This window comes from Pleurodeles waltl, chromosome 1_1 (assembly GCF_031143425.1).
Source record: "Pleurodeles waltl isolate 20211129_DDA chromosome 1_1, aPleWal1.hap1.20221129, whole genome shotgun sequence".
NCBI lineage: Eukaryota > Metazoa > Chordata > Amphibia > Caudata > Salamandridae > Pleurodeles > Pleurodeles waltl.
Genome location: NC_090436.1, coordinates 601,518,963 through 601,539,738, shown reverse-complemented (window position 1 = coordinate 601,539,738; position 20,776 = coordinate 601,518,963).

The window sequence follows — 20,776 nt, the reverse complement described above, 5'->3', positions numbered from 1 at the left end:
GATTTGTGCCACATAGATCAACTACAATAAATTTACATACAATATTTACAGTTCTTCATCACATGAATCGCACATTGGAAGGGCTGCAGTTTTTAAGTGTAGAGAATTCACTTGATTCTCTGGAATGGTCTTTTCTGGTGTCTACACTTCATAGGTTTGGGATGGGCATCTATATGTAAACTTGATAGTGATACTCTAGACCAGTTGCAAGGATCAGTATGACTGGCCTTACCACTGATACATTTGTATTGGCCAGGGAATCTAGGCAGGGTTGCCCCTTTCGTCTCTATTGTTCATACCCGCAATGGGCTCCCTTGGCAAGCCTACTTCCAGACCACCATTCGAAAAAGAGTCCTTTCTTAAATAAGGTTGACTACTTATTTAGATGTATGCAGATAACATTCTGCGATTTGTTCTTTTTACAATATACCTCATCAGCTCTACAAGAACTTTTTCCTGAATATAATGTAACTTCTTACTAGATTGATATGGGCATTTAAACAACCATGTGTTTGCTGGGAAGTCAGGACACGTCCTTATAAAAAGGGAGGATTCGAAGTACCAGACCTTGAAATTTATTACTTGACAGCACAATGCCGCTTTGTAAAATACTGGTACCACTCGGATGGCAGACTTCCCTTTCTTGTGCCGGAGAGAGAACAGACTGAGGAGATCCTGCTGACTTTCCTCTTTACCGGTAACTACCAAGACCCATGAAAGGATATAGTTATAGTTGCTTCTGCTAGCTGGGTATGGAGGGCACCTTGCCTAAGGTTGTAACACTCATATATTCTCCATCGATCCCATTCATCTAAAATCCAGTTCTCACCCTTAGAGTTAAAAGTGGGAAATGTACTGATGTGTTTTATATGTCCTAACAGTGAAATACTGCCAAATTGGGTTTTCACTGTGGCAGGCCTATCCCTCTCATGGGTTAACATGGGGGCTGCCTTTAAAAATATGGAGTTTGGGGTCTCTGAACTTACAATTTAAAAATACATCTGTTAGTGAAGTTGGTTTTTAGATTGTTAGTTTGAAAATGCCACTTTTAGAAAGTGGGCATTTTCTTGCTTTAACCATTTTGTGACTGCCTGTTTGTGGATTCCCTGTCTGGGCCACACTGACAGTTGGGCTATTTGTGATCTCCTCTAGACAGTGACACAAAGGCAGCTGGGGTGTAGCCTGCACATCTGGATGATCCATCTGAGATACAGTGGGGGGAGAAGTGGTCACTTACACCTGAATGAGCTGTTCCTGCCCTCACACAAAGCAGTCTCCAACCCCATGGTGTGTGTCTGGGGCCTCGCCTGGTCAAGGTAGAATCTTGTGAACAAAAGCGACTTTCCTTTGAAGTTTACCTACTTTAAAGGCAGAAATGGGTACAAGTAGTGGACCCAAAAACCCCAGACTATGGATTTCTTCAAGATTACTTCTGGAACCAAGAGGAACCTCTGCCAAGGAGAAGAGCTGAAGAGCTGAGGAAAAGTGCTGCCCCTGCTTGTGCTTTGTTGGGCTAACCTGCATTTGCTGCTTCTGCCTGTGAAAGGGGACAAAGACTGGACTTTGTTGCGCATTCCTACTTGAGAAGAATCTCCCAGGGCTTGAACTGTGCTTGCCTCCTGTTTTGAAGTCTCAGGGCCATCAAAGACTTCCTCTGCGAGCACCTGGACTCTCTGCTCAGACTCCTGCCCTTCCAAGTGGTGCCCTATCCAGTCCCTGGGCTTTTGAAAGGTAAAGTTGGCAGAACAAGTGCTAAAATCCATGCACAGAACGCCGTGCGGGGAACATTTCGGCTCACCATTTGCAATGCAGCTGATAAACGACATGCCACATGCTTTGCGGCAAGAATCAATGTCCACCTGCATCGCGGCAGGGGGATCGATGCATTGCGGCTGGAGAAACAACGCAACACCCACTTATAGCTGCTGATTATGACGCAAACCCCATGCAGCACGGTTTTCTAACACCGTGCAATCGGATTTCTCACGCATCGTCACTGGGCGTCAAAGTCATTGTGAACCTGCGCAGATCCGAGGTGCCCTGTCCGGAAATCAACACATCGCTGTCTTGCGAGGGAGAAAAACTACGCATTGCCTACCTGACCGGAGAAGAAACGACACACGGCCTCATTCGTGCGGCATTATTTTTTACACAAACCAGGTACTTTGTGTAAAATCAACGTTTCAATTGTTTTCCTTGGAGTAAGACTCTTATTCTTTTGAAAAGTCATATTTTGACTTGTGTATGCTAAATTTTTGCCGTTTTGGTCTTGTTTGATTTAGATAAATATTGCCTATTTTTCTAAACTGGTGTGGTGTCCATTTTGTAGTGTTTTGTCTGTATTACTGTGTGTGTTGGTACAAATACTTTACACATTGCCTTTGAGATAATCCTGATTGCTTGTGCCAAGCTACCAAGGGGGTGAGCAGGGGTTATCTTAAGTGTATATCTCCATTGCCTTGACTAGAGTGAGGGTCCCTACTTGGACAGAGTGCGAACTGACTGCCAACCAGAGACCCCATTTCTAACAGAGGTATCATACTAAATAGGCATAACAGTCCTGCATTTAATTGTCACAGTGAGTTGATATGCCAACCCTCCGTACTTAGATGCAAAGCGTGTTCCTGAAGCTAAACACTCAAGAGATAAGTATCTCAAATATGTTACCATCAACACGTCCTCTACGAGTAGCTTGAAGAGAATTCACTATGCAGTCGCTGTGGAAAAGGTAGAGTTTAAACTTCACTCATTTTCACTTCAAAACAGGACATCATATGAGACCGAGCCACAGAAAAACAGCTCTTCAGTCTAAAACATTATAAAAACACATTTGGCCATCCCAAATAATCATTAAAAACAATAATAGTTCTTAACGCTCACTCCTGAATCCGAGTTGGAGTCAGAGCTCGAGTCACTATCCTCTTGAAACTGGATCAACAATTGGGCCCACAGTAACACCTCATAAGCCACCCCTTCATTATTATGTGGCATTTTCATATGATGTTCCTCTGCTACCCCCCACTCCTGCAAGTCCCTCAAACGGAGTTGTAATGATGGCACCCTTATGCCTAACCAACCAGTAGCCACCTGGCATTTTGCCAGTAGGAGGGCCAGCTGAGCAAGTTTATATGGAATTTTCCACCCCCTGGACCTGACTAGCCCACCCAACAGACATACCAGTGGAGCTCTGGGGATCTATATCTCAGTATCATTCTCTATACGGGGCAGCACCTGACCTCAACAATCCTGAACCTGCGCACACTCCCAAGTCAGGTGCAAAAAAGACCCCCCCACTTGCCCGCAGCTCATGCATTAAGCCCCCCCAATGGGATCTATTTTATTTAATTTATATGGCGTGTCCTACATGTAATGTAAGAAATGAAAGTGGAGCATCTTAAATCTACTGTCACATGAGACTTTGTGCACCAATTCTGCAGCCTAATTCCAGCCAAATCAGTGATGGGCGTTGTAGGAGGCTGGACTGGCTTGTAGTGAGTACCAAGGGGTACTTGCACCTTGCACCAGGCCCAGTTATCCCTTATTAGTGTATAGGGTGTCTAGCAGCTTAGGCTGATAGATAATGGTAGCTTAGCAAAGCAGCTCAGGCTGAACTAGGAGACGTGTGAAGCTACTACAGTACCACTTAGTGTCATATGCACAATATCATAAGAAAACACAATACACAGTTATACTAAAAATAAAGGTACTTTATTTTTATGACAATATGCCAAAGTATCTTAGAGTGTACCCTCAGTGAGAGGATAGGAAATATACACAAGATATATATACACAATAGCAAAAATATGCAGTATAGTCTTAGAAAACAGTGCAAACAATGTATAGTTACAATAGGATGCAATGGGGAAACATAGGGATAGGGGCAACACAAACCATATACTCCAGAAGTGGAATGCGAACCACGAATGGACCCCAAACCTATGTGACCTTGTAGAGGGTCGCTGGGACTATTAGAAAATAGTGAGAGTTAGCAAAATAACCCTCCCCAAGACCCTGAAAAGTGAGTGCAAAGTGCACCAAAGTTCCCCTAAGGACAAAATAGTCGTGTTAGAGGGAAAATGCAAGGAAAACACAAATCAGCAATGCAACAACGATGGATTCCTGACTGAGGGTACCTGTGGAACAAGGGGACCAAGTCCAAAAGTCACAAGCAGCTCGGAGATGGGCAGATGCCCAAGAAATGCCAGCGGTTGGTGCAAAGAAGCTCTTACTAGGCTGAAGAACTGTGAATACTGCAGGAACGACAAGGGCTAGAGACTTCCCCTTTGGAGGATGGATCCACCACGCCTTGGAGAGTCGTGCAGAAGTGTTTTCCCGCCGGATGGACGCCAACAAGCCTTGCTACACGCAAATCGTGCGTTTGGCGTTTTTGGACACTGCTGGGGCCCAGGAGGGACCAGGAGGTCGCAAATTGGACCTGCAGAGAGAGGGGACGTCGAGCAAGACAAAGAGCCCTCACTGAAGCAGGTAGCACCCGGAGAAGTGCCAGAAACAGGCACTACGAGGATGCGTGAAACGGTGCTCGCCGAAGTTGCACAAAGGAGTCCCACGTCGCCGGAGACCAACTTAGAAAGTCGTGCAATGCAGGTTAGAGTGCCGTGGACCCAGGCTTGGCTGTGCACGAAGGATTTCCGCCGGAAGTGCACAGGGGCCGGAGTAGCTTGCAAAGTCGCGGTTCCCAGCAATGCAGCCCAGCGAGGTGAGGCAAGGACTTACCTCCACCAAACTCAGGCTGAAGAGTCACTGGACTGTGGGGGTCACTTGGACGGTGTCGCTGGATTCGAGGGACCTCGCTCGTCGTGCTGAGAGGAGACCCAAGGGACCGGTAATGCAGCTTTTTGGTGCCTGCGGTTGCAGGGGGAAGATTCCGTCGACCCACGGGAGATTTCTTCGGAGCTTCTGGTGCAGAGAGGAGGCAGACTACCCCCACAGCATGCACAAGCAGGAAAACAGTCGAGAAGGCGGCAGGATCAGCGTTACAGAGTTGCAGTAGTCGTCTTTGCTACTATGTTGCAGGTTTGCAGGCTTCCAGCGCGGTCAGCGGTCGATTCCTTATCAGAAGGTGAAGAGGGAGATGCAGAGGAACTCGGCTGAGCTCATGCATTCGTTATCTAAAGTTTCCCCAGAGACAGAGACCCTAAATAGCCAGAAAAGAGGGTTTGGCTACCTAGGAGAGAGGAAAGGCTACTAACACCTGAAGGAGCCTATCAGCAGGAGTCTCTGACGTCACCTGGTGGCACTGGCCACTCAGAGCAGTCCAGTGTGCCAGCAGCACCTCTGTTTCCAAGATGGCAGAGGTCTGGAGCACACTGGAGGAGCTCTGGACACCTCCCAGGGGAGGTGCAGGTCAGGGGAGTGGTCACTCCCCTTTCCTTTGTCCAGTTTCGCGCCAGAGCAGGGGCTAAGGGGTCCCTGAACCGGTGTAGACTGGCTTATGCAGAATTGGGCACATCTGTGCCCAACAAAGCATATCCAGAGGCTGGGGGAGGCTACTCCTCCCCTGCCTTCACACCATTTTCCAAAGGGAGAGGGTGTCACACCCTCTCTCAGAGGAAGTTCTGTGTTCTGCCATCCTGGGCCAGGCCTGGCTGGACCCCAGGAGGGCAGCTGCCTGTCTGAGGGGTTGGCAGCAGCAGCAGCTGCAGAGAAACCCCAGGAAGGGCAGTCTGGCAGTACCAGGGTCTGTGCTACAGACCACTGGGATCATGGAATTGTACCAACAATGCCAGGATGGCATAGAGGGGGCAATTCCATGATCATAGACATGTTACATGGCCATATTCGGAGTTACCATGGTGAAGCTACATATAGGTAGTGACCTATATGTAGTGCACGCGTGTAATGGTGTCCCCGCACTCACAAAGTTCAGTGAATTGGCTCTGAACAATGTGGGGGCACCTTGGCTAGTGCCAGGGTGCCCTCACACTAAGTAACTTTGCACCTAACCTTTACCAGGTAAAGGTTAGACATATAGGTGACTTATAAGTTACTTAAGTGCAGTGTAAAATGGCTGTGAAATAACGTGGACGTTATTTCACTCAGGCTGCAGTGGCAGGCCTGTGTAAGAATTGTCAGAGCTCCCTATGGGTGGCAAAAGAAATGCTGCAGCCCATAGGGATCTCCTGGAACCCCAATACCCTGGGTACCTCAGTACCATATACTAGGGAATTATAAGGGTGTTCCAGTAAGCCAATGTAAATTGGTAAAAATGGTCACTAGCCTGTTAGTGACAATTTGAAAGTAATGAGAGAGCATAACCACTGAGGTTCTGGTTAGCAGAGCCTCAGTGAGACAGTTAGGCACCACACAGGGAACATATACATGCACACCTATGAGCACTGGGGCCCTGTGTGACAGGGTCCCAGTGACACATACATATAGGCCACAAACCTATGAGCACTGGGGTCCTGACCAGCAGGATCCCAGTGACACATAACAAACATACTGAAACCATAGTGTTTTCACTATGAGCACTGAGGCCTGGCTATCAGGATCCCAGTGAGACAGTGAAAACAGTGACAAACATCCTGACATACACTCACAAACAGGCCAAAAGTGGGGGTAACAAGGCTAGAAAGAGGCTACCTTCTCACACAACCCCCCCCCAAACGAAGGACAATAAGGCTAACCTTGGCCAGTTGAGACTTTATTGTCTAAGTGGTGATAAGTAGAGAGTAGCTCTGCAATAGACTGGTTACTCCCTTTATCATCCACTATATGGTTACTTCCCTGTGGGGATGTAAACCACCCTGTTTGAAGTTTTTTAGCTAAACAACAATGTGAAGATGTATTTTCAGAGTTTCTATCAGTAAGTTTTAGTTTAGAGCAGTGGGAATTATCCACTGAACCTATTTGTAATGATGGAAATGCCAGACAGGGATGCTGTCTCAGTAAAGCCATAGCTGGACAAAAACTTTGTCCATTTGGCTGGAAGAGAGAACAGGGATGCTGTTTCTCTTGAGTTGGAGCAGGGCAGGGATGCTGTCCTATGAGCTCCACACTAGGGCAGGGATGCTGTCCTAAGTGTTGTGAGGCAGTACAGGGTTTCTGCACTAAAGTTTCTCTGGGAGGGTTGGAGGGATGCTCCATGTTAACTAAAATGGTGCTCTTTTTGTCACCAATGTTAGTTATCCCACAGAGAGGTACTTCTACCTCAGGGAGTCCAGCTATGCCAGCTGATGATTCCCTTGGAACAGGTGCCACCCCAGGAGAGGTTTCTCCCACCACAGGAATAGTATCCTGAATGGTAGGGTGGTTAGGGGATACTGTGATACCCTTTTTACCTGTTGATGGAGAGGGATCCTGAGTTTTCAGGCCTTCTCTCCTTTGCTTTTTCATTTCACTTGAAATGAGAGGGAACAATTCCTCAGGGATGCCCAGCATGGCTGCATGGGCATAAAACTCTACATCAGCCCAACCTGAGGCCTCTAGGTCATTACCTAAGAGACAGTCTACAGGTAAGCTAGGTGATACCACCACCTGCTTAGGGCCAGTAACTCCACCCCAACTAAACTGAATTATAGCTAAGGGAAGAAACTTAGTGGAGTTATGGACATCAATAATCTTATACTGTTGTCCAATGATGTGTTGTTCAGGAGGCACTAGGTTTTCAGTCACCAAAGTGAAACTGGCACCTGTGTCCCTATAGGCCAAGGCCTCAACACCATTTATTGAAACTGTCTGCCTGTACTTATCCATTGTAAGGGGACAAGCAGCCAGTGTGGCAAGGCCAATGCCACTAGGTGTGACAGAAACTGTCTTGGGACTGATTACATCAGTTTCCACTATGGACCCATAAGTGAACCCAACTACACCCTTTGCTTGACTGTTGCCAGCAGTCCCACCACTAGTACCACTACTGCTAGGGGCACTAGAGCTTGATGTATTAGTGGTGGTAGGCTCAGGGGGTTTACCTGGACAGGACTTATCCCCTGGCCTATGGCCTCTGTTTTTACACACAAAGCACCAAGGCTTTTTAATGTGTGCAGGTTGGGAAGAAGAGTAAGAATTTGTTTTATCCCCACCCTCTGAAGAGTGTTTAAGATTTGAAGTGGGATCTTTGGTTTTACCCTTATCCCCATGCTTATCTTGAGATTTTTCACCATCTTTCTTCTTATTGCCATCTTTGTCACCCCCTGTATGAACTTTTCTGTTCACCCTTGTTCTGACCCATTTGTCTGCCTTCTTTCCCAATTCTTGGGGAGAGGTCAGATCAGAGTCTACCAGGTACTGGTGCAACAAATCAGACACACAATTATTAAGTATATGCTCTCTCAGGATTGTGTTATACAGGCTTTCATAATCAGTAACTTTACTGCCATGTAACCACCCCTCCAAGGCCTTCACTGAATGGTCAATGAAATCAACCCAGTCTTGTGAAGACTCCTTTTTGGTATCTCTGAACTTTATCCTGTACTGTTCAGTGGTTAAGCCATAACCATCCAGGAGTGCATTCTTAAGAACTTGGAAATTGTTAGCATCATTTTCTTTTACAGTAAGGAGCCTATCCCTACCTTTTCCAGTAAATGATAGCCATAGGATAGCAGCCCACTGCTTTTGAGGGACATCCTGTACAGCACAGGCCCTCTCAAGTGCAGCAAACCACTTGTTAATGTCATCCCCCTCCTTATAAGGGGGAACTATCTTGTGCAGATTCCTGGAATCATGCTCTTTTGCAGGATGACTATGGGGAATACTGCTGCTGCCACCATGGGTTTCTAAACCCAACTTTTGTCTTTCCCTCTCTATTTCTAAAGACTGTCTATCCAAATCCAGCTGTTGCTTCTTGAGCTTCAGTCTGGTTTGTTCCACTCTCAATCTATTGAGCTCCCTTTCTAACAATCTGTCATCAGGGTGGGTGGGAGGGACATTTCTAGATACAGAGGTATGATGGGAATGAACAGAAGGAGACCTGTCCCTTACAAGGGGCACCCTAACAGCTTGGCTACCAGCATAATGTGAGAGCACATCATCAGTATGATGTGATTCAACCTCTGTACCAACTATGCTAGACTGTCTAGTAATGGGCAGGCTGAGAAGTTTCTTTCCTGAACCTTTTCCTGGGGGAGTCCCTGGATCAGATTGAGAACCATTAGCTACTTTTTCTACAGATTGGGCACTTATGGCCTTATCCTGTACTCTAAGCATATTAATTAACAGTTCTAAGGAAGGATTCTTCCCTACACTCAAACCTCTCTCTATGCAGAGACTCCTTGCTCCTTTCCAGCTAAGGTGATCATATGCAAGTTTGGACAGTTCAACTTTTTGGCCTGTGCCAGACATTTTTAGAGAGAGTTAAAGTGATAGACAAAGAGAAAAAAGTTTTCAGAACTTTTTGGAAAGACAGAAAAAAAACTTTTTAAACTTTTAAGAACTTTTTGAAAGTTTAGAAGTACTTTTCAGCACTTAGAAAAGAGTGAAAAGAGGAAATGCAAAACTTTTTGGCTATGTGTATATACACTGACCTTGTTTTGTATATTTTTCTCTTATGAAAAGTACAATGACAAGAGTGGTAAGTAGTCTCAAAGCACTTATCCCACCGCTGCACAACCAATGTAGGAGGCTGGACTGGCTTGTAGTGAGTACCAAGGGGTACTTGCACCTTGCACCAGGCCCAGTTATCCCTTATTAGTGTATAGGGTGTCTAGCAGCTTAGGCTGATAGATAATGGTAGCTTAGCAAAGCAGCTCAGGCTGAACTAGGAGACGTGTGAAGCTACTACAGTACCACTTAGTGTCATATGCACAATATCATAAGAAAACACAATACACAGTTATACTAAAAATAAAGGTACTTTATTTTTATGACAATATGCCAAAGTATCTTAGAGTGTACCCTCAGTGAGAGGATAGGAAATATACACAAGATATATATACACAATAGCAAAAATATGCAGTATAGTCTTAGAAAACAGTGCAAACAATGTATAGTTACAATAGGATGCAATGGGGAAACATAGGGATAGGGGCAACACAAACCATATACTCCAGAAGTGGAATGCGAACCACGAATGGACCCCAAACCTATGTGACCTTGTAGAGGGTCGCTGGGACTATTAGAAAATAGTGAGAGTTAGCAAAATAACCCTCCCCAAGACCCTGAAAAGTGAGTGCAAAGTGCACCAAAGTTCCCCTAAGGACAAAATAGTCGTGTTAGAGGGAAAATGCAAGGAAAACACAAATCAGCAATGCAACAACGATGGATTCCTGACTGAGGGTACCTGTGGAACAAGGGGACCAAGTCCAAAAGTCACAAGCAGCTCGGAGATGGGCAGATGCCCAAGAAATGCCAGCGGTTGGTGCAAAGAAGCTCTTACTAGGCTGAAGAACTGTGAATACTGCAGGAACGACAAGGGCTAGAGACTTCCCCTTTGGAGGATGGATCCACCACGCCTTGGAGAGTCGTGCAGAAGTGTTTTCCCGCCGGATGGACGCCAACAAGCCTTGCTACACGCAAATCGTGCGTTTGGCGTTTTTGGACACTGTTGGGGCCCAGGAGGGACCAGGAGGTCGCAAATTGGACCTGCAGAGAGAGGGGACGTCGAGCAAGACAAAGAGCCCTCACTGAAGCAGGTAGCACCCGGAGAAGTGCCAGAAACAGGCACTACGAGGATGCGTGAAACGGTGCTCGCCGAAGTTGCACAAAGGAGTCCCACGTCGCCGGAGACCAACTTAGAAAGTCGTGCAATGCAGGTTAGAGTGCCGTGGACCCAGGCTTGGCTGTGCACGAAGGATTTCCGCCGGAAGTGCACAGGGGCCGGAGTAGCTTGCAAAGTCGCGGTTCCCAGCAATGCAGCCCAGCGAGGTGAGGCAAGGACTTACCTCCACCAAACTCGGGCTGAAGAGTCACTGGACTGTGGGGGTCACTTGGACGGTGTCGCTGGATTCGAGGGACCTCGCTCGTCGTGCTGAGAGGAGACCCAAGGGACCGGTAATGCAGCTTTTTGGTGCCTGCGGTTGCAGGGGGAAGATTCCGTCGACCCACGGGAGATTTCTTCGGAGCTTCTGGTGCAGAGAGGAGGCAGACTACCCCCACAGCATGCACAAGCAGGAAAACAGTCGAGAAGGCGGCAGGATCAGCGTTACAGAGTTGCAGTAGTCGTCTTTGCTACTATGTTGCAGGTTTGCAGGCTTCCAGCGCGGTCAGCGGTCGATTCCTTATCAGAAGGTGAAGAGGGAGATGCAGAGGAACTCGGCTGAGCTCATGCATTCGTTATCTAAAGTTTCCCCAGAGACAGAGACCCTAAATAGCCAGAAAAGAGGGTTTGGCTACCTAGGAGAGAGGAAAGGCTACTAACACCTGAAGGAGCCTATCAGCAGGAGTCTCTGACGTCACCTGGTGGCACTGGCCACTCAGAGCAGTCCAGTGTGCCAGCAGCACCTCTGTTTCCAAGATGGCAGAGGTCTGGAGCACACTGGAGGAGCTCTGGACACCTCCCAGGGGAGGTGCAGGTCAGGGGAGTGGTCACTCCCCTTTCCTTTGTCCAGTTTCGCGCCAGAGCAGGGGCTAAGGGGTCCCTGAACCGGTGTAGACTGGCTTATGCAGAATTGGGCACATCTGTGCCCAACAAAGCATATCCAGAGGCTGGGGGAGGCTACTCCTCCCCTGCCTTCACACCATTTTCCAAAGGGAGAGGGTGTCACACCCTCTCTCAGAGGAAGTTCTTTGTTCTGCCATCCTGGGCCAGGCCTGGCTGGACCCCAGGAGGGCAGCTGCCTGTCTGAGGGGTTGGCAGCAGCAGCAGCTGCAGAGAAACCCCAGGAAGGGCAGTCTGGCAGTACCAGGGTCTGTGCTACAGACCACTGGGATCATGGAATTGTACCAACAATGCCAGGATGGCATAGAGGGGGCAATTCCATGATCATAGACATGTTACATGGCCATATTCGGAGTTACCATGGTGAAGCTACATATAGGTAGTGACCTATATGTAGTGCACGCGTGTAATGGTGTCCCTGCACTCACAAAGTTCAGTGAATTGGCTCTGAACAATGTGGGGGCACCTTGGCTAGTGCCAGGGTGCCCTCACACTAAGTAACTTTGCACCTAACCTTTACCAGGTAAAGGTTAGACATATAGGTGACTTATAAGTTACTTAAGTGCAGTGTAAAATGGCTGTGAAATAACGTGGACGTTATTTCACTCAGGCTGCAGTGGCAGGCCTGTGTAAGAATTGTCAGAGCTCCCTATGGGTGGCAAAAGAAATGCTGCAGCCCATAGGGATCTCCTGGAACCCCAATACCCTGGGTACCTCAGTACCATATACTAGGGAATTATAAGGGTGTTCCAGTAAGCCAATGTAAATTGGTAAAAATGGTCACTAGCCTGTTAGTGACAATTTGAAAGTAATGAGAGAGCATAACCACTGAGGTTCTGGTTAGCAGAGCCTCAGTGAGACAGTTAGGCACCACACAGGGAACATATACATGCACACCTATGAGCACTGGGGCCCTGTGTGACAGGGTCCCAGTGACACATACATATAGGCCACAAACCTATGAGCACTGGGGTCCTGACCAGCAGGATCCCAGTGACACATAACAAACATACTGAAACCATAGTGTTTTCACTATGAGCACTGAGGCCTGGCTATCAGGATCCCAGTGAGACAGTGAAAACAGTGACAAACATCCTGACATACACTCACAAACAGGCCAAAAGTGGGGGTAACAAGGCTAGAAAGAGGCTACCTTCTCACAGGCGTTTCAAATATTGTTTGTGTGTCATGTCGCCCACGAGTGCTTTGTAGAAGAGACCATGGCGCTCGTCCTCCCAAGTGATCAGGCAGACCAGTACTCCAGAGGGCCGGTGTGCTGCAGGAAAATCTAGGCAGAGCTACTTTGTAACCCTTTCTAACTTAGCATAATGCAAAAAATGTGTGGGTCCAATCTCAAATGTGTCCCAAGCATCTGGGAAAGTAATAAATGTTTTTCCTGGATAGATATCCCCTGCATTCTGGCATCCTCCCACTCTCCATTGTGCCATTGATGTGTCTTTATCTATATTTCTAAAGGGAAATTGGTCCCACACCCGAAGCTCTGTACTAAAGGGGGCCCACCTGAGAACCCTTTGCACTACCCTCTCCCAAATCCCAGCTGTGGTTGTAATTAGGTATGAGACTGGAGTTTCTGGCATGTCCACTCGCATCAATAACTAAGGTAGAGAGATGGCTCCCTTTCCAGCCCAAATAGTTGCTTGTCCCAGTTGTTCAAGTCTGTTAGCCATCTGGCAGTATGCTGTAGGTGTGCAGCGTAATAATGACACCTCATGTTCCAGGGTAACTAGTCCACCCTATACTAGGTCCCTCATGAGAGCCACCAGTGACAACCTTCTATACCTTCCTGCCCATAGGAGAGAACTCAGTAGGCTGTCCAGCTCACGAAAGAACCCCTCTCTCAGCGAGTTTTGGACTAGGTATAGACAGGATGCAAGAAAGACCATCATTGCTTTGGCAGCTCACCCCATCATGGAGAGAGGACGCTTCTTCTAGAATAGAATGGAGTTGGCAAGTCCTGATAAAACCTTGTCTACATTTTGGAGCTGGTGTTGGGTCTCAAGGTATGTGACCCAAATCCTGAGGTATTGGAATCCCTCCAACTCCCACTGGAATCCTAAGTTCTGCAGATGATTCAAATGTTTACCAATCAATCCCCCAAGAGGAAAAGGTAGCTATTTCCGAGTATTGACCCTCAGACTGAATACACCTCCAAAGGACCTCCGCAGCCTTAACAACGGTAGAACAGATTCACCAGGGGAATGAACGTGCACCAATGCATCATCAGCATATGATGAGACTATAAGGATAATAGTGCCCACCTCAATCCCCCAAGGTTCTACCTCTCTGCGCAACAGTAGTGCAAGAGAATCTATAGCCACCACATAAAGAAGGGGTGAGAGGGGGAATCCCTGACGTGTTCCACTGCCTCCCTTCCATGGTTCGGAGAGGGCATCCCCTACCCTGAGGTGAATAGAGGGTTTCATATATATAAGCCGAATCCAGGAGAAGAAATTGGGTCTGAACCCCATACGCTGCATCACTGACTTTAGATAGCCCATTCCACAGTGTCAAACACTTTCTCAAGATCAAGGGAGATCAGAACCATCTCCCGGTCTCTATCTAAGGCAGCATGAAACACCTACGTCAACCTAAGTAAGTTATGAGTGGTGCTGCGTGCTGGCATGAAACAGCATTGGTCTTCGTGAATCATCTCTCGGATCACGCCCTGCAACCTTGTTGCTAGTATTTTGCATAATATTTTAAGAAGAGGTCTGCTGTGTCGCCCCCTGGTTCAAGCATCAGGCACACTACCCCCCCCATGGTCTGTTGAAGAATTCCCTTCCCTTTTGCCTCTTGAAAGACCTCTAGTAATTTCTCCTTAAGACTAGCAAAATATGTATGACAACATTCCAACAGGAACCCATCATTTCTTGGGGCCTTGGACCTGTTAGGTGCCAAAACAGCAGCACCCACCTTCTCTCTGGAGAGATCCTTTTCAGTTCTTCCATGAGATCAACCCGCAGCTGTGTAAGAACCACCCTGGTCAAGAACCTATCAGTCTCACCATTGAGGTTTGACGGGCAAGCCTGGTACACTAATTTAAAATGTTCTAGCAAAGCCAAGGGAATGTCCTTCCACATAGTCTGTAATCATCCCTGTGAGTCACACATGTGTAAAATGAGGGGGTTATCTTTGTTTCTCTCCTCGGAATCCAAGCTAAAAGCTTGCCAGACTTGTCACCCTCCCTATGTAGTAACTGGTGATGGGACTTCAGAGTAGTTCTATCTAATGAGTCCCAAAGTGTGTGCAATTTTTGGTGCACCCCAAGAGACATTGTGCGCATTTCGGCAGATACGGCCTCCTGCTTCTTAAGGTCTGTCAAAAATCCCTCTAGCGCTTTGAGCGCTGCCTTAAGTCGCCTCCTGACTCGGCAGACAGTCACAATGCAATTCCCCCTGACTACTGCCTTAAGTGCCTCCCATTCAATTGCTCTATTGTCCACAGACCTCTAATTTGTAACCAGGTAGATCTCCAGGGCCCTCCACACATCTTCCCGGCACGTCTGTTCCATGAGGAGGTCATGAGGTCCATGAGGAGGTCATATGCCGGGACCTATACCCACCCAGTTTCTCACCCCAAGCAAGGACAGAAGTGTTGGGGCATGATCTGATAAAAACCGCAGCTAGTTGGGTATGATCCAATCCCTCTATTAAGAAGCAATCCAATCGGCTATAAGTATTGTGTGTCTGAGAGTGACAAGTATATTCTCTGTCTCCTGGGCGCAGTGAACACCATCCATCCAGCAGCCCTAAATTGTGCATCACCCTCTGTAGCGAGATCGCCATGAGTGGCTTAGTGCCCTCCTTGGGTGGATAGCAAAATAGTGCCCCATCCAATGTACAGTCAAAGTCCCCTGCCCAGATCATAGGGGCATCCATGCTGCTCTCGAACAGGTCCTGTAACCCTTCAAAAAAGTAGCAAACATTAACATTAGGGGCATTTGAATTCATCAATGTAAGCTCCTTACAGTCTAGAGTGCCCTCTATGTTTTTTTAAGGGGTGCCAAGGACCACCCAAATGGCCACACCCCTGGCATAGCAGGAATAAGAAGCCGAGTACAATTACCCCCTCCATTTTTTGTTAAGTCTCTATGTTTCTTCCGTCTTAAGATGTGTCTCCTGGAGACAGGCAATTTCTATTTTGTGTCATTTAAGGAACAAGTGGACCCTGTATTTTTGGCATAGGTCCAAAGTCCCCTAACATTCCATGCAACTACGTTAATGTTATCTGCCATAGGTGCAATAGTGTACTTCTTTTATCCCGCCCCTCAGGCACACCCCATCCTGCTGCCATACTATAAACCCCAAACAGAGAGATGTGTGCACAGGTGATCATCCAGCACTGTAATAGAACCAAACAAATGGCTCCCAACCAGGGGGCTCAAAGAACAAAACTGTAACCATAACCAAACCTCCACCCAAGACATGCAGAATAACAACAACACACCACACTGCAAATCCAGTATTTCTACCACTGTCAGGACTCACAGCCTAACCCAGCTCTCCCCAACCATACCACTGATGTGGAGAAGCTTGCTGACATCATAAAAAGCAACAAGAACACGTCCTCAGAATTCTCAACACAAAATAAATGTTATGACTTATACTTCCAATCCCTTCCTGTCACCCCGTCTCACAGCCCTTTCCCCAAGGCACTCAATATGAAGCTGAGGTAGCCCTTATAATTCTCCCCTGTGTAAAACAAAAGCTCAATAAACAAGTGAGTAAGCAACTTCTCTTTCGTATAAACCCCATCCCTGTAGAGGAAGGAATAATAATTAGACTACAGCATATCAATGTACTCAATTCTCCTGAATAAGGAATGTAATCTGATCATTAACCAGTACAACAATGTATGTGTCCTAGGATATCAAGTCATCTTCCTGGGTCCTCTGACTCAAGATTCTCCTCTCGGAGATCATAGGCACCTACCTCTTCTGGTCCCTGGTCTCATTGGGCCAGCTCCTTAGTTCCATCTGTCTGGATCTCCAACCAATCAATCAATCAGATTATTTGTAAAGCGCACTACTCATCCGTGAGGGTCTCAAGGCGCTGACGGGAGGGGGGGCTGCTACTGCTCGAACAGCCATGTCTTGAAATGTCTCCGGAAGGTAAGTAGGTCCTGTGTCTGAGGCAGGTGAGTGGAAAAAGTGTTCCACGTCTTGGTGGCGAGGTGGGAGAATGATCTGCCACTGACTGTTGTTCTGTGGATGCGTGGGACAGTGGTGAGGGCAAGGAGGGCAGAGCGAAGCTGTCAGTTCGGAGTATAGAAGGAGAGCCGTCTGTTGAGGTATTCTGGTCCGGTGTTGTGTAGTGCCTTGTGAGCGTGGGTGAGTTTAAACATGATTCTCTTGTCGATGGGGAGCCAGTGTAGGCCTCTCAGGTGGGCTGTGATGTGGCAGTGGCGGGGGATGTCCAGGATGAGGCGTGCGGAGGCGTTCTTTATACGTTGCAGGCCTTTATGGAGCTTGGCCGTGGTTCCTGCGTAGAGGGCATTGCTGTAGTCGGAGTTGCTGCTTACAAGGGCTTGGGTGACCGTCCTCCTCCACTCCAGATTTCACTCTGCCCTAGTCACTCCTTTCAGGAGAACATTGACCTCCGACTCTCTTCTCTGCCCAGCATGCCAGCTGGGGCCATCTGCATCGGGCAAACTGCGCGACCCGGCCCTACAGGATCCTGTGCAATCTTTGGGGACCCTGTTCCAGAGCTCCAGCCAGAGCCACACATCCTCAGGGTTGTCAAAGAAGTGTAATTTTCCTCAACCTTGCTGGTTACAACAGCATATAGCATAAGCCCATGGCACACATATTCACTTTCACTTCCAGAAAGATCTTATGGGCAACTTGCACCTTATTTGTATAGATTGCACCTTATTTGTATAGTCTGGATAAATGGATATCGTTTGATTTTCAAATCTGGTTGTGTCAGTGTCTCTGGCTGCCTTAAGGATAGAGTCTCTGTCTTTATAATTCAGTCTGTGAGAGATGATAGCTCGCAGTGGGACACCCTTTCGAAGTGGGTGCACCAGCACATGGCATGCTCACTCAATGATAAGCATGGTGGATAAATAGACAGGCTTCAGTGTGTCTCGAATCCATTGCTCCACAAATCACTCAGTTGCTGACCCCTCTGCCTGCTCTGGGAATCTCAGCAGGTGCACATTATTGCGGCATGATCTCCCCTCCGCATCCTCCACTCAGGCCTCCAGGGTTCTAAATCTGGTAGTACCCTCAAGCTACCTGTTTCCGCAGGGTGGTCACCACCATCTGCAGTTCTTCTATTGAGCCTTCAGTCACCCGGACTCTTTCGGACACCTTGCAGAGGTCTGTGTGCAGTGGATTAGCCTCTATGGCTACCGTTTCAATTTTGTTTTCCAATGCTATCCTAGAACCCTGAATGGCCACCAGAATCTCAGCCCTCACTTGTTTCCCCTCTGCATGTTCTGGATCTGGAGCTCCTTATCTGAATGCATGGTGCATGTTGTCTGCATGTTGGACCCCACGGTTGTATAGTGCTCCATGATGTTCCCTTGGGAGGCCCCGACTGTTTATTTCTTCCTATATGGGTTCAAAGAGGGGCAGCAATCCGCATGCCACCGTAGGCCCCAGGAGCCCTCGCCGTGCTGCTTCCGTGGAGATCAAGCCAACACATCCCCAATGCAGCCCAGCCCTCACCTGCATTCTGGATCTCAGGCAGGAACACCCCCAAACCCTCCTGTAGCTCAGGAAAAGCAGCTTTAACCTCAGTCCAAAGTTTTAGAGTATGACCCCCGAGCATGATGCCCAGCCAAAAGAAGAATGGGGAGCCTCGGGATGCAATTCTCTGAGAGGCAAGACAACAAGGCCCCAGAGGACTCAGATGGCTCAGTCCATCCGACTTTCTGCCGTATTCACCTGCAGGGCTATGAGACTCTCTTCATGCCCATTTCATGCATAGCACCGCCTGGCAGTAACCCAGGAGTCCATTTTACCAGATTAGGACAGGAGCAGACCTAGAAGGCACAACTAGGTGGTGCTGTGTAAAGCAGCCCCACAGCAGCCCAGCACAAAGTCCTAAGATGCACCATGGGTATACATAGTTAGTCTCCCCTCCAGTGCCACACTCACCGGGCTGTGGCACTTGCATCTTCAGTCTTGCCACCGTTTAAGCCATGGCCACTTAAGTCTTCCTGGCATAGCAGTTTATAGAGTAAGGAATCAGGACCTAGTAGCACAGTCACTATACTTCCAGTTTGGCTTTTGTGTGGCACTGAACAATCAGCAGGCCGATCCTTCATCTCACAACGGCAAGCCCTCATGGCAGGGTGGAAGGCAGCAGTCCTGTGTTGCCTCCTCAGCTCTGCACTGTCTCCTATTGGGATGCACCCCCATGATTTAGGTGTACTATGCACCCTCAAGGTAGCTGGGCCACACGACCCCCAGGGGATGGCTTCCTCGGCTCAGTCGGGACACTCGTCCAGGGGAGGGATGGGTCCCAGGCACTGCTGGCCTCCCCGTTACTAAAGCAACAGCAGCTGCGGCCTCCAAGCACACTTGCACCCAACTTGCCTTGTTCCAGGCAGCAGCTCGCTGAGGGGGACCCTACCCCACACCAGAAGCTCAGCAGGTAACAGGGGCCCACACCTCTGGGCAGCAGAGAAAAACTGCACTTTAGCGGTCAGGACGCTGTAGGATTGGCTGGGGATGGTCAGGAGCCTCTCAAGTGCATGTCCTGACAGCCATCTTGTGTGGCCATGCCCCCACACATGGCCAGTTTTAGCTAGCTACACACCATATCCAAATATACAAAATTCAGCAGTGGGCAATCTGCACCCATTATATAATAATCTAGTTAGATCATACAGACATGTAAAACAATTTGTTATGTGCATCTTAACAATTGCCCCAGTGAGGGCTGCTTAAGGTGTTCAACCATAATTGGCTTTGCCTGGGATTAAACCAATGACCATAAATGCTATTGTATGTAAAGTACCCACCAGTTCTGGGATGCTAAAAAAACAAACCAGTTTGAAGCAGTGTTTCCCCATACAGGACCCCAAGATAAACCTAGAGTTCTCACAACGTGCTTGCCACTTGGGATGGTGCCCTCTATTGACAGCTGTGCCAAATGAGGTTCAGTCTTTCCTGCAATCTATACTATAACGCATGGTACGCCATCTCTTGCTGTTTTACCAGATGTGTTAAAACAGATACACATTTAATATGGGGCTGCCCAGGACTTGGAGAAGGAACTAATTGGCATCTTTGCCACAGTATCCTCAATTACCTTAGGAAACATTAAATGGGAAGCAGAAGCACTGGCAGTACACCAATGCCTCAGCAGGTTCCTCTAATAGATCAGGAGTACAAGTTACCAAATATTTCTGAAACATATACATCTATAGGTCTTGATAATCTAGAGGCCAGACCAAATAAACCACAATTTAAAGGTAGTTCTGAAAATGACAATACCAAGCACCAGTGTCTTCTAAAAGGAGCTGGGATAAACAAAAAACTAATAAAGGAAAAAATAAATCACTGGGAAAATCTCCACAGCCGGAGAGTTCTGAAAAATGTTATAATTCATGTAACCATGGTACTTTAAAACAACATGACTGTTATCAATATACTGATACACTTTCAGGACTCAAACAACAAATGGCCTGAGAGAGTGGGGTGGTCAGAGAGCAGACAAAAACAGTATATGAAACTAAAAAAGGACTCACAACACTCGGCTGACATCATCATGGAAAAGTAAGAGAATCTTCCACAACAAAAACCCAAATTCAAAAAGAAGAATGTTGCAGGAATTTCAGAAAAATATGCCGCACATATTGAAAACAGTACTTCAGAACAGGACATGGGCAGTGACTGCTACACAGCGCAGGAGAGGTCCTGGTAGTTCACCAGAATCTTCAAGAGTTTCTGGATTTGAAAGCAACTAATGACTACATAGAAGTTGAAACTCCAGATCAGCGAGTTACCCCTCCAGACACAGTATATAAACTAAATATACAGACTGAGGGGGATATAAAACACACAATTTAAGTTGTTTTCTGGGGAACACTAACACTTAGTTATGACAATCTCCCGGCTGAAAAGGATTGGACCCCAGAGCTTTTTAGATCCCTGCCTCAGGGAGAAGATGTTATATTACCATCTTTCTTGGTCCCAATTCCTGAAGAAGTAAAATAAGCCTATTCTGCAGAATGAGCTCCGGAACA